The 11,573-nt window shown below is 33.2% G+C and overlaps 2 long non-coding RNA genes across 3 annotated transcripts in view; one reads left to right on the plus strand and one right to left on the minus strand.

The window, feature by feature from the left end:
- Positions 1 to 11,573, minus strand: part of LOC108720288 (uncharacterized) — an 83,204-nt gene that overhangs the window by 69,262 nt on the left and 2,369 nt on the right. The gene's annotated exons all lie outside the window — the stretch shown is intronic.
- The window catches only part of LOC108720293 (uncharacterized), a 9,900-nt gene continuing 4,109 nt past the window's right edge, over positions 5,783 to 11,573 (plus strand). The window contains exons 1-2 of the long non-coding RNA XR_001936523.1: positions 5,783 to 5,795; positions 6,237 to 6,238. This is a non-coding gene — a long non-coding RNA (uncharacterized lncRNA). The remainder of the gene's footprint in view (positions 5,796 to 6,236; positions 6,239 to 11,573) is intronic.

The following is an 11,573-nucleotide window of genomic DNA, read 5'->3' on the forward strand; positions in this document are numbered from 1 at the left end:
AACCTGGACCCCCCCCATTTTTTTTTATTGCTGCTAAACGGTTGGAGCAACAAAATTCGCTCTAGAGCAACTAATTAGCAACAAAAGAGCACTAAATTTTTGACCTATCGCGAATTTGATTTTCGATGGTGGGGGTCCAGGTTAATGGGGGTCATAAAAGAGTTATGATTAAACATTATTGTTCGAGCAATTGCGCAGCATTGGTGAAACGGAGAAATAAAATTTATCGGTCTCGACTCTTGAAATCGAGGACCAATTAATACTATGCGAGACACTTGTGATCCGTCAGCGCCGATGGCATGCACTTGTGATTCCGTGACAACGCGTGGATGAGCTACCCAAATTTGAATTTTTAGCCATACCGCGTGACTGTATAAATAATTTTGAATGTAATGCCGCAGGCTGTCCCACTTTTTAAACCGCGAGTGGCCGCGTCGTAAACGTCGCACTTATATAAAAAAATCGGAATAAGACTTTTTTCTGAATCTTTCTTTAATACGTCAATTATTCATCGTTAATACGAATAAGTTTATTTTCTAGAATATATAATTCATTGACGACGTAAATGATAAAATGTATACATTAAAAAATTTGTTCTATGAAGACTTGTTCGTATAAAGTAATATAAAATTAAAGTGTAAAAAGAAAATCATTTTTATATATTAGATTTATATATATATATATTTTTTTAAATATATCAATTACCTCGAAAAGTAACTCAACTTATACAGCATTTGAAATATTAAGTCTTAGTTTTTCTATCAAATTACACTAATTCGAGCATTAACATTTTTCGTTATTCCACTTTTTACAAGTTTTGCCATTACGTACTTTTATCCTCATATATTACGTCTACTAACTATAAATATCTTACTTCGAGAGACAGATATTTTTTCGTATATTTATCAACAGATTATATTCGTCGTATCGCTATGTCGTTCGCTACGTGAATTACAGCGTAATAAAACGTTACGTAAGTGTACATTTGGTGAGGTACCGCTTCTCTGTGTGTGCTGTTTTATATCTCCACACATTTAACACACCGTCGTTATAGAACCTGAAGTCGGCAGAACGTCGTCTCGATCATGCTCTTAAAAGGGCGTAGCTTTCGTATTCCATAAATAACGCGCTCTATATGTACGTAATGCGTAATAATATTATGCTTATCCTGTATGGATTTCATTATCGTACGGAGTATTTCTGACATACAAAACATTTAGAAAATAATATTCTTAACAAAAATGTGTTGCATTACATAATTCCATAAAGAGTGAAGTATCGTTATCTGAAATATTTGCTCGTATCTGTGATAGATTAATAATTGATTATATTCAGTCAAAATAAAAACAATATTCTATAATTACTGAATCTATTTGTGCAACTTGTTAATGCAGATTGGAAAAAAGGGTAAAAATTCGAAGGAGAAAGCGCTTAAAAGAAATTACGATTTTCTCTCGAAATAAATTAATGTCGACGCTGCTCATTTTCGGTCCACCCTATACAATCTGCCGACGCGTATAACGCTGGTGTCGCCGAACATATCAGCCTTACGAACTCGCGATATCTATCCTCTAGGTTCATATCCCACCCCATAAATACATTACCTGATAACGCACGTTGCACCGCGTCGACGATAAGATATCCGGCGACGAAACGTTTGTGCTTCTATTCCTATCCGAAGTAAAATCCGTTTCACGGCGAGAGGCACGAATTTACATCGCGGCGTTGCGCCGAGTAGCGCTCGGGTCTGTGTCCGAGATTTATTACTTCGCGAGAGATTGTTTTTCTTCTTTCCATAATAACAGCATGCGACGCTTTGCGCAGGATTTCGTTGTCAGACGAGAATTTACTGTCATGATAGATCCCTCTATGCGCAGAATTTATTACTTCGGAAAACAATCCCCCAGATTTTTTTTACTTCCTTCTCCGAAGGACAGTGTATATTGCATTTTGCGAGGGATTTCGCACTATCACGACCGAGCTTTATTTCAGAACGAAATTGATTTTTGGAGAAATCCATAATTCGGACATCCGAATATTTTCGAATAAAATCTGATTAACGAACGGTAGATTTTTATAATTCTAAATTAAATTTGAATATGAAGTAAATTTAATACTGTTATGTTCCTTTTATATTGTATAATATATTACTGTAAATGCTTTATATATTACACTGCATACATAACAAAATTGTGAATGTAAAATATTTTCAATCTACTCTCTTAATAATTTTAACGCACCTGTTTAATCAAGATCAGAAAATAATAGGAAATTAAGAAGCAAACCGAGTGTAAATCAATTCTAATTAAATAATCAGGAATGAGGAGCCAATGGACGCGGAAAAGCGGCTAATAGAAAAGACGGAGGAGATACTAAAGAGGGGGTTAGGGAGTGCACGGTTTCAGAGAGCCGGGGTAGTTTCTTCGTTAATTTAAGAATTTGCCTCGTTAGTCAAATCACATCTACTTCGTTGCCTCGACGGTAGTTGATACAATTAATTAAAAGTAGTCTCTCGGTGCGCGCCAGCAGTCTTGCAAAATTGGATTAAGAAACAGCTCGAAAACTTCTTTTCGTCCGTGGACATCGTTTCTTCCGGATATCGATGTCAATTAATTAGCGTTGTGATTATCGGACACTTAGTCGAGATCTTACAAAATTACTTCGATTTTGTTAGATTACCACATGATGCTAAAAAAAAACGCGACGATATAGAATATACTGAGAAAAAAAATTATTCATTTGATTAAATTAATTGTTTATTTGACTAAATTAATTTATCTGTGTTTATTTCTCTCGTTAAAGATTGGATTCAAATCAAACATATGGCATTTGATATTTTAAATATATATATTCTTCATCGAAAGAAATAAAGATGAACTAAATAAATTTAGTAAAATGAACAATTTTTTTCTCATAATTAGTGTAGCATTTAGAATGGTTCCCTAAAAAGATGCTTTATTTAAATGTAACGAATATTTAAATTATTTTTTAGTTGTTCTATTGTTATTGTGCTAACATGTACTTATCAACATAATGTTAAGATATTTCTCACGTAATATGAAATGTTTGAAAATATATAAAATGAATATACAAATATATAGTGATTTACTCACATAAAAAATTAAATTTGTGAGTAAAAATTTAATATCTTCATTAATTTCGTGTAAAGAAATTGAAGAAATTTTGAACATAGAAACTTTTGAAATATGAAACGATTCTTCGATTACTTTTGTTTTTCCGTGACGGTGTAACGGAACACGCTAGATTTTTATGAGAAACTGATAGAAGGCAAGGAGATACGAAAGAGCTGTGTACTGATGTTATAATCTCCATCAAGGCGTAATGAATCATTCTGGAAAATCGAACACGATGATTCTCTCTTTTCTTGTACGCATAAATTACAATAACGATCCTAAATAAGAAAATCTTTTCAAAAACGCTACGCAACTGCGTATATTTAACGTATCTGCCTGCACGTTCGTATATTAAATTAATACATATATTATTTTGTGCAACTATAGGAATATAAAAAGTATCCAGATGTAAGTAGTTAATACAGCAAATAGGATTAAAAAAATCTAATAAAACTTACGAAAAATTGATATATTTTCTGATTTTTTATTTTTTATTTTTGTCGACATCGCGCAGCTTTTGTGTTTCGCAGGCACACCGACATGCACACGTTTCTCGTACGAATTACGAGCTGAAGGGTATAAATCGCGGAACGCACTGCAAAATTAACGATTTGTTCCGGATTGAAATAATGGCAGCAGCATATTCGAGAATGCACATTCCTGACATTAAACGTGCCTCGTGCGAGATGTCAGACCTTCAACCTTTCCGCCTTCACTCTATTTCAATATCAATATATTCCGTTAACTATATAATTGATGATAACAAAAAATTAAAAAACTACATAAAAATATAACGTTTTTTCAATAATTCTAATAATTTTTTTAATACAAAATATGCAATATAATTAAATTAAAATTAAACTTATTGAAAATGAAAACTAAATGAAGGCAAAATATGAATGTAATTGTTTATCGCTAATGATTTAATCAGTAACTATTGAGTAAATTTATTCATTAAGTTTTTGTTTAACTGTTAGCTGAATTTCCTCAATCAAGCTGGTGCAATCACTTTTTTCATGTTAGTCGAGCTGTATCGACGATGCGTCTATGCAACGTGGACGAAGACAGAAGAGCCCGATCGCGCCTCGTTGTCGACTTTTTTTCACGTTCTCATTACGTCCGGTCTTCGAGGGAGCGGGCGCGTGGTATGGTGTAAAGAGCACGTAATTACACGGAGTTCGGCGATCGATTCCTCGGATGGATAATGAATTTTTTACGACGTTACCCTCCGCAACACAGAGGAAGATTCATCCGCCCGTTCATCCGCGGACGATGAGGGCCGTAGCCGATCCGGCAAAGCATCGGTCCGAATTGAAACGACGCATACATACGTGAATCCACTTCGACCGAACAAGGTACGAATTTCTCTCGCTTGTGACTTGACTCACTAAAATGAACTCACGTTTCGTTCTTAAGCAATGCGTAAGATAAAATGTCTATCAATATCTGATTTGGATATGCAGATTATTTAATAAAATGGATACACATAAGCGATAAAGACACTGATTAATCTGCAGAGAAATAATCTGCTTTTCTTAAAAATAAATCTTTTTAAATGGAATATGTTAAGAGTTATTAAAAATATATGATAAAAAAATTTTTTTTTTATATTTTTTAACCTGCTATATTTTTCCTAATGATTATTTCATTCCCTTTTCATTTTATTGGAATTATTCTTACTCAATTTCTTACGTATGTAATCAAATAAAAAAAAGATTTATTTCGCAATAACTGCTAACGTTTAACAATTTTATAAAAATTATTTGGATTATCAAAATCATACGGGGAATACTTTCTTATTTTTCTTTAAATCTTACTTTTATAATATGCTTATAATTAACTACGAAATACAAGATATCGCAATAATCTTGCTAATAACAACGGTGATTGTACAAAATAAAATAAAATAAAATGAGAAGACAGCAAGAATCTTTTCACGATCACGTGTAATGATATAGTTTGCAGGTATACGCGTCCAATTTTACAATCTTATGCTCTTACACGTGGGTCCGTGCGAAAACGATGCTCACCGACAAGCAATCGATAACGGGTGGTGTACTCGATAATCGAGAAGGCTCTTTCTCTCTCTTTCGAGTACCGCATCGCTGCTTGCCGCAACGATCGGTTCGTGTCGAGGAAATTCAGAGGAGTCCCTTATGCGCTATAAACGCGCTGTTTGCTCAATCTATACCACCTACCTATCTACTACCCCTTACTCAGTCTTATTCGCCCTTATACAGGGTGAACCAATCGAATGGAGAGGGACGGAGAAACGAGGGGTGGCTTAAACAGGAGAGACGGAGAGCGCAAGAGGGAGAGATCTTATGTATATATATGTACGTATATAATATATGTATATGCTCGACCGACCAACCAGTCAGTCATCCAGCCAACCGAGCGACTATTATCGATTGGACCTTATCGAGCTATCGGTCTGCTCTAATATGCGTTCATCGTTTCGTCGACAAGCGGTCAAGAAGAGTTTGGTCGGCCCGGAAGAAGAATCAAGGAGGAAAAATGAAACTCTGCACTTGATATATTCTTTTTGAAATATTAGAAGAATTTCTTCGTTTCTAGCAAAAGTAATATTTTCCGATAATATTTAATATAAATATCCGATAATACTTTAAATGTAAGTATCCTATTTTTCTATGAGTAAAAGTCATTTCTCATATTTGACATTTGTAAATATATATAGAATATGTCTATATGTATATACATGGATAAATCAATATAAGCTACAATAATAAATATCACCCTGATTTTTGAGGACAAAATTAAGATTACTTATTGATTCAATTTATCGTATAAGTATATATGTATATGTATAAAGATAAATTATAAATTTTATAAAATTTGAGCAGTTTATCTATCGAATGAATAAATAGAAATTATATACTGCATATATATATATTTTTAGAAATTTTTTAATATATTATTAAAGTCTTTGTATTTATTACCTTACATGAAATTACACGTGAAATTTTTAGCGCAACAAGTACTTGTCTTTCGTTAGAAGAATCTTAATAAAAGCATCTTGCTTTCTGGTACCATCAATCTGAGCGTTACTTTCAACATTATTTCGTAATCTACCATCGTAAGCTGTATGCTTAACATCCTTCGTATCGTTGTTGTTGTCTCAGTGATATCGTTGGAGTTTTTCAGTATTTTCGAAAATTAATCGAGCATATTAAATGCTAAAAGCATAACAAGGGCGCCAGAGAGGGACGAAGAAACGAGAGTTCTCAGAAACGTTGCTTTATAATGTAAACTTCGACGTTGTTTCGTGACCCGTAGTGCTATTAAACCCTTCACGTTGTCGGCATCTCGTTTATGTACCCGCGTTACATACGGCGTTGTCCTCTCGCACCCCACGAATAATCAAAACGCGAACAGCTCTCAGATTGCACCTTGCCTCGCGAGCTAAAAACGAGGCATATGGCACGACGCGATGTTGGCGTTCGCCAAGTTGACACGCCAAGGTGTGTACCTGTCAGCTTTTTTTATGACCTTACGTGGCGCACGAAAGCTTGTCACGTTGTGCATAAGTTAGACGTCCGCAACGACGGGACACGCCGGATTATTTAACCCCGTGGACGGCATATGTTGTTACAACCCCTCTGTTACAGGTCAGATTATCGCAATTAACTCACGTCGAAATCAAGCTCGCAATACCGATCGCGTATGAAAGGTCGTTTTATTCGTTTCTATATCCGGCCGAATCATCGGTGAACCATGCCAGCCTCGAGCATCAAAAGTAACTCGTTGTGTCCCGTGAAAGCAGTAATTTCCGCCTGTAGCGCGAAATATTTGTTATGAACAAAACGCGCGTTAGCCTGAAATATTCGGTCTCGAGTAGAATTGGTTGCGGATGAAAAAAAGAGACCTGCAATTTCGCGTGAATCGTTAATGTTCGATTGTTCGAATTTTGATTGACCTGATTTACCGCTTGGCAATAATAAAGAAAGCGTGAATTACAAAAAATATTTAATTTAAAAAATCTAACAACGCGATATCAAGTTGAATGATTATTCGTGCGAAGTTCAAGACGCATAACTCCTGCTTAAATAGCACGTTTAACGGCAAAGCAGAGAATGTTTGTTAAAATGTTTGCGGTACGGAGCTCGATCAATTCGGAGCTCTTGATGTAATATTGACCATCGCTCCTGGCGCAAGTAACAAAAAACCGTATTTGCGCACGCGGTACTTACATACCTCCTCTTGCGGAAGGTATCGATTTACGTTCATTAAGCCAACTGCACCGGCAATCGTTGAAATAAGAAGGCAAAGATTTCGTTGACTCAATCCTTTTGAGCCGAATTCTTCTTTAATAAGCTACATTTCGCCAATTCACACTGTATAATATAATTGTTTTATTTTTTATGAGACGTATACAGAATGTAAACACGTGTTAATATATTTGAAGACTTTTTCTTCAAATTTATTTGAACGTTATTTTTTTTTTTAATATTAATCGTCATTGATAATATTTCGGATCTCGTTGGATCCAGAAAACTCAAAATAAAAAATAATTTATGAAATAAAAATAATTTAATATATATATAAACTAATTGCTAGTCACGTCAGTTTAATTGTCTTGTCTAATTAGAATTGTTGCTAATGGCATACTTATTAAACGGGTATCTTCGTCTTTATTCCGGGCAAACTTTGAACTTTGTTCATTTCCTCAGCTCGAAATTCACACCGTAAAAGATTCTTGATCAAAATGATAAAAATTCTATCATGTTACATATATGTATATGTTACATATATACATTTGACCCAATAAATTGCAACGTATAATGTATGATAAAAGAAAACGTGAACTACAAAGGAAGCTGCTTCGACATTTTCGTATTTAAAAATTCTGTACATTCAAAATTATTACTTGTAATGTAAAATGAACGTAAAGAATGTATTTTATCAAAGTTAAAAAATTTAACATAAATAAAGATTTAAATAACGTATGTTTTCTTTTGTTGCGTATTTATCCTATTTATTTAACTAAATCTTGCGTACTTATTATTCGCCTACATCGCTATTATTTTCTAATACCGAAGGATTGATTCACGCCCGGTGCTCACGCGTATTAGGTATACTCGCGTCGCCTTCACAAATGGTCTTCCCTCGTGCGGAAGAACGGAAAATCCCGTAGCTCGGTAGCTCGGCGTTGCACGCAAGTTTCAGTGCTTACGAGCAGTTATGGAGGGCGCATGCCTGCATATTTCATGAGCAAACAGACTTCAGTCCCTGTGGCATGCGCTGCAACCAACCCCGTTCGGTGTGACTAGCCAAGCTTGCCGGGGCCAGCTATGAAAAAGATTTTGCCGTCACACGGATTTCCGATCTAAAGTATAAACGCCGTTTATTTCTGAAGCAATGAATTATGCGAAAATTTTTCTAAGGCAATAATTGCTTTTTGTATGTAGCTTAAATATTTTTTGTGATACGTTAATATACATGAAATTTTTATTCATTATGTTATCACACGATGATTCCTGTATTATATGAAAATATAAAAGATTTTCGATTTATGTATGTAATTTATATAGACCATAGAATAATTGATAACATTATGATTTAGAGGCATAAATTTTCTCTTCTCATGAATTTTACTTTTAATTTAATAAAGAGATGATAAGAGAGAAAGGAACTTTCCATCATGCAGAGGAATTTAATCCCAGTCAGCAGTAAGGAGCAATGAGCAATTATTTGCTTTATAATGTTAGTCCATTATCATCAAGATTGTGCGCAGGAATGACCGATAACATTACGATTCGTCGATTAAACATTACAATATTTAGATTATATATGCAGAGATTTTATTTCTTTAAATTTTTTCAGTATTTTTTATTCCTGATACTTTTAATTAAAAAATTACTATCAAAAAATTCATATCATTAAACTCGAACTAATTAATTATTTGTAATAATACATTTTAAATAATACTTAATAAAAAAACAGAAGCAATTGATTTTTCTTGATAGTAATTTTTTCGAATAAATTTTTGATTCGCGTTCTCATCCGGAAATCGGTAGCCATAATATTTTGAATGCAATCACAAGGAAGTACACACATCGGTAAAAAATCTACACGAATAATTTTTCAATAACGGAGTTATGTACATACGACGGGCGTATTTTTTACAGTAGATGATTTATTAACTGAATATTACGTCAATATGCCTAGTGTATATTTTATGGACGATAAATTTGCGCGACTTCAGTGGATTTTGCGTAGATCCGGCAGTGAATATTTCATAGATTGGAGATAAAATAGAATTTGATTCGCATTTGTGAATATTCTCTTACGGAAAAAGATTATTGGCAAACATTAATGAATAAATGCTACTAATATTCCTCAAATGCCTCAAATGTTCCTCTAAAGTTATCGATAAAGTACATCAGACTTTATGATGGATGGTAAACTAATTACATATGTAAAAATTTTATCTCTTTCTTCTCCTAACAATAATAACTTATTAATGTGTTTATTTCTAAACACTATTTTTCATTTTCTATTACAAATAAATAATTTTTTGCATATAAAATCTAATACAATAATTTTTTTAATACTTATCTCCTATATGTGAAATGTATAAATAATTATTTGACATTATCTCTTTATCTTTTATATTTTTCAGCTTTTTATCTTTATTATAATTAGTATTTTATCTTTACAACAAAATTAATATATGACTTTTACAAATAATAAATAATGCGATAGCGTTATGATATAATTAAATGTACGATGCAATAGGCCTGTTCTTTTTAGCTGAACCAGTTCACATTCCTTTTTTCTTCAGGAGGAAAGAAGAGGAAGAAAGATGAACTGGTGCAAAAGTTCAGTCAAAAAGAACAAGCCTATTGAAACATCATTCTAACATTACTAATTTTTCTCGTGGTTAAAATTGAAACATGTAACTTTGTCATTTTATACAAAATATAAATGTTCCGTCAAGTATTATATAAGTCAAGAAACTATCAAAACATGAGTTAATGATTTAACAATAAGAGTTATTGCAATATTTGTACATATTCGAAAATTTTATTATAACGGTTCTTTTCTTTTCTAGCTTATACGCCAAGATGATTGGGATTCAGAGCCGATAACTGATGTAAATGTACTTTTCGCTCTAATTACTATTGAAATTATTGGCTAATTGTCATCGCAAGACTCTTGCACGGCGCTCACGGTGAGCCGCGTGGCAATTCCTTGTTTGCCTATTTGTCCCGTGTAAATAAGCGCTCCGCGGGTCCCTACTTTCGTCGCGCAAACAATACGGACGAGTAGCCGTCACGTTTTCGCATTTCCATCCCCGTCGAGGACACCATCTACCCTCCTCGCGTGACGACTCGCGACATTCCGCGAGCGACGTATGTCGTGGACCGCGGAAATTATTGCTTCGATTCGCGGGTATGAATAATGAATCCCACGCTGATTACGCGTCCGCGACGCGAGCGTTATCATTCTGTTCACAGGAGCCTGAAATTCGTTCTATCCTGCTTGCATGAGAAATCCATTTCTTTTTATCCTTTCGTTGTTTTGTAGAAAATAAAAAACTGACGTAATGTGGAAATGTCACGCATTTTATCAGCGCGTTTCTATATCAATTTTCAACAATCTTATATAAACGTCAATCTCGAAACTAATTGTTGATGAAGATAGAACTAGAAATTTAATATGAACGAAGTTAATTATTATATCAAACAATAAAATGCGTTTTAAAGATTTAATTTTTCTTAATATATATATATTGTATAATTTAAGAAATAAATTTAATTTAAATGCAATGCAACTATATTCCGAATTAAAAAGTTTATAAGACTTTCATATACAAATTTAGAAAATCTGTTCGATTTAAAATCGCAAAATTTATCAGATCTTTTATGAGATTGAAGATTTAACATATTATCTTAAATAAGTTGCATACATTAAGAAAAAATATACTAAATTTTAATAAATATTTATTTGAATAGTTCCAAATAAACATTTATTTACATTAAGGATGTATCTGAGCTATTTCAAAAATAGTACCAAAAGAGAGAGAGAGAGAGAGAAAAGGAGTGATTAATTGGCCGGTATTAGTATTAAAGTTCTATAAGAGATGTTTTCTTACAGGAAACGCAACTTTGTCGAATGTAATTAGTAATAAAAGTATTGAAGAAATAGTACCAAAAATTTAATTTTTTTATACGTATAGATCCTAAATTACTAGAAATTTTTGCAAAATTAGATTAATTTTCACAACACGGTTTCAGAGAAATTATCATTCATAACAATTTTGCGATATGTATGGCTTAATATGGCATATTCTGCTATATTCTGCCATAATAATATATTTATATTGTTTAAATAATGCATATTTATCTTTTTTAACCATATTCTAATTACTTTTTCCGTTTTACACTGGTAAATAATGTTTTGTTATAGAAAGTT

This window comes from Mycetomoellerius zeteki, unplaced genomic scaffold, assembly GCF_001594055.1.
Source record: "Mycetomoellerius zeteki isolate Tzet28-1 unplaced genomic scaffold, Tzet1.0 scaffold102, whole genome shotgun sequence".
NCBI lineage: Eukaryota > Metazoa > Arthropoda > Insecta > Hymenoptera > Formicidae > Mycetomoellerius > Mycetomoellerius zeteki.